The 3,530-nt window shown below is 33.1% G+C and overlaps 1 pseudogene; it reads left to right on the forward strand.

Moving 5' to 3' along the window:
* The first annotated feature begins 277 nt into the window (after positions 1-277).
* Positions 278-2,148, forward strand: LOC149265913 (uncharacterized; annotated as a pseudogene).
* The last annotated feature ends 1,382 nt before the right edge of the window (positions 2,149-3,530 follow it).

Consider the following 3,530-nt stretch of genomic DNA (forward strand, 5'->3'; position numbering starts at 1 on the left):
CGAACAATGGACTTTCTACTTTACTCCCAAAATGACCACATGTAGATATTTTAGAAGTTTTTTTTGTGTGTTGATAATGACTATTGAAATTCTTTGGAAATGAAAAATATGACGCATGCAAAAAATTGATAAGAAAGGTGTTATGCATATAAACACCATGGCAACTGTTTTTTTAATCATTGATATTGCGATGTTGTTTCTTCATGCGCTGTTTTTATTTATTTCTTTTTTTATAATTGAATGTAGACCAGTTATGGTAGCCTTAGAAGCCTAATCTATGGGTAGTACATTCCAATTGCAATAACGGAGAACATCCTGTTGAAGATCGATGGGTTTCTTTCTGATCCGCAATATTGATTTTTTCTTTAGCTACTGATCCGGAGAGGTTCAAGTTGCCTTAAAATCACCTTGAGGAGGATTTTTCCTTTCGGTCCAAAGTCATTTTTCTTGGTTACATTATCCACTGATGTGGAAATGTTCGGGAGAATTTTTTGACCGATTTGCCTTAAAGCAGCTGGTTGGATAAGACTTATCCCTATGAAAATGCTTAGTACTATATTTTTTTCCTTTCTGCTAAAGATTGGATCGCCAAGACTAATGTTTATTTTTAGTATCACTTAGTCTGCTTTCCTTATTCATTGAGTTGGAGATGTTTCCATAAGGGACATAACTGTTGGATAATTATTATCCAGTTGCTTCATAACTTTATCACATCTCTAGGGTAGTGACTGAGACAACGCATATAATTTGAGGGGGTAAGATCGTTCTAAATAGCGATTGTAGCCATTGCATGAGCAACCTTGGGTGTTACACGTTGCACCTTCATTGGAATGATATAATGTGGTTTAATATAGCTCGACTGCATGTTGGAGCATTCTGGTCAGCCTGCAACTGGAGAAATGGTTGGCAATATCAAGTGAATGTAGCCACCATAAGGAGAATATGGAGGATGTGACTGCATCCTATTTTCAACTGAATAATTATTCTAGCAAGATGTTTGTGCCCACATGCTCAGGTAGCCTCAAGGATTTTCTAACCCTTATTAAACTTTTTCTAAAAGTTCCACGGAAATATTACTTCTGGATTGTTCCGCAAGTTGATGATTAAATAGTCGATTAAATGAGGGGTATAAACAAATTATAAATTCAACTTTTCAGTGTAATGTGAAACCTTATCAGTGGATTGAATCAATATTAGAGTAAAACTACGATGTTTGGATTAATTATGCATAAGTGCAATGTATCATATGAAAGAATAAGGTTTATTACCCATTCGTAACTAGAAATTTTACTAATAATGTTTATAATTAGAATAAAAACTTGGAAATAATTATGTTTTCAATGATGAGAATACATAAACCTTGATTTTTGTATGCCATATTCATCATTGTATTTTCCAAATTTCTATCACTGACAAGCAATTCAATTTTTTTCAATATTCTGATAGATTCTTATAATTTCAGTGCTCAGATATTTTTCCTTGGAAGTAGAGTTTTAGAGGAGGGTTCCTGTTCATCACGGGTCTCATCTTTCTCACTTTCACCATAGATAAGAATCTCATATTGATCGTCTTCTTTTGCCTCCACCAGTCTCAAAGAAATGGAAGAGGAAGATTGATTCTCCAGTCATTGCAACAACAATGGAGGATTCTACAAGGAATATTGTACAAGATTTTATTACAGATATCTAGTAATCGTTAATTACTCTAGATCAAAAATTTCTTGATTAGATTTGTTTATTAATCAATGATGTACTTGGGGAAGTGTCTCAATGGATGAAACATATCAATCTCATTGACTTACTCATATGAGATATAGTGGATCAGATAGGAATTCACTTATAACTTTATAGAAGAAACCAAGCTTGTATAGGGGTTGATGTTATGGTGACCCTCTCTTCTGAAGAAAGAGATGAAAGGATGAAGCAATACTTGGATTCTTCTAAGGAATTGCACCCTACCCTTATATCTTCAGACATTGAGTGCAAGGTTTTCCAATGGTTAAGGGGAGGAGGAGTGGAAATTGTCTTAAGGCAACATGATGTTGAATGCCCTATTGTTTGATGTCTTGCTTGAGAGCTTCTAGCATGTGTGGTTATGCGACCAATCATGAACTTTGCAAGTCCAATGTTAGTTTTGATGGAACTTTAAACTCCATCTACTTACTAAGCTTATTCTGCATAAAGTGGACATCACGTAAAAAGAAGAGTAAATGGTGCATGTGCACTTGGAGTATAAATGAATACAGAGGTATGTGTACAGTTTTCTCTGAGAATTTTTTTTTTATGCATCTCATAAGAATATAAATACTTTTTCTTGAAATTTAAATTACATTATCCTTGAAGGATGTATGTTTAACCTTCTCATTGCATATGTTGAACTCATGTTGTGATTACGTGCCTATATGTATGGCTTGCATGTAGGGCTCATTGCGTGGTTAGAATGAGCTACATTGGTATGCTTACATGCATGGATGGATCAAAATTTTTGCGAATTAACAAGAGTTAAAAACTGAGTTAAGATGCTAGTTATTGCTAACTAAGCTTGAGGAATAATCAAAATGGAGATTTTCAATAAATGTAGAGAATCAAAATATGTGATGTATTTGATTCTTGATAGATACCGTAAAGGTCAAATATTAAAATTATATCTATCTTATAATTCATTAATTAAATTTTTAAGTAAGTGTTTATATAAATGAACAAGGATTTTTTCAAGTCTTTGGAAAGCTATAGTAGAAATGTGGGGAGGAGAAACCCTAAAAGGCTACACTGGAACTAATAATTCTGCAAGGTTGAATAGTGGTGGAGTAAAGAGTAAGGAAAAGAAATAACAAACAACTAACATGTTGATTATTTTTAAGAAGCAGAAATGGTCAACCCTTAAGTGGTTACTTATTATCATGCCTACTTATTGAATATTAAAATTCTACTTATTATATGAGTGAAAGTTTTTCCAAATTTAAGAATTCTCTTGTAAGGGCACACAAACTCTATACCATGATACTTGTATAGTTTTAAAGGTTCGGGATAAAGCAGGAGAAAGAAACAATTTTGTAATAAGATATAACTAGATTAATGGGACTGATAACTAAAATTACATCTAGTATAAACACTTAACAAGAGTGTAACAGGAGCTCCTAACGCTCTTGGTTAATAGCAAAAAGATAGTATCAAGCTTAAAAGAACATTCTCCATGGCTCACTCAAATTGTAATGTGTAAAAAAAAATGAAACTTAAAATGTGCAACCTCAACAACCTTAATGAACATATACATATAGATATAGATGGGTTTCTTTTAATATCTCACAGAGAAGAACCTTTCAAAAATATGCTTACAGTGGGATGATTGAAGATCTTACAATTGTACTTTTTGAGGAAGGTGATAAGGTAAAAATGATCAGTGTGTTTCTACTTTATCTAAATAAAGCATACTTGCGTATTAGATATGGTGGTGTTGGAGGCATTATAGCAATTCAGAGCAGCTTAATGACTGTTAGGAATTGTACCCTAAATTCACAACATGACTGATCC

Source organism: Pinus tabuliformis, chromosome 6, assembly GCF_031772625.1.
Source record: "Pinus tabuliformis cultivar Carrire ecotype Pingquan chromosome 6, CPIR1, whole genome shotgun sequence".
Taxonomy (NCBI): domain Eukaryota; kingdom Viridiplantae; phylum Streptophyta; class Pinopsida; order Pinales; family Pinaceae; genus Pinus; species Pinus tabuliformis.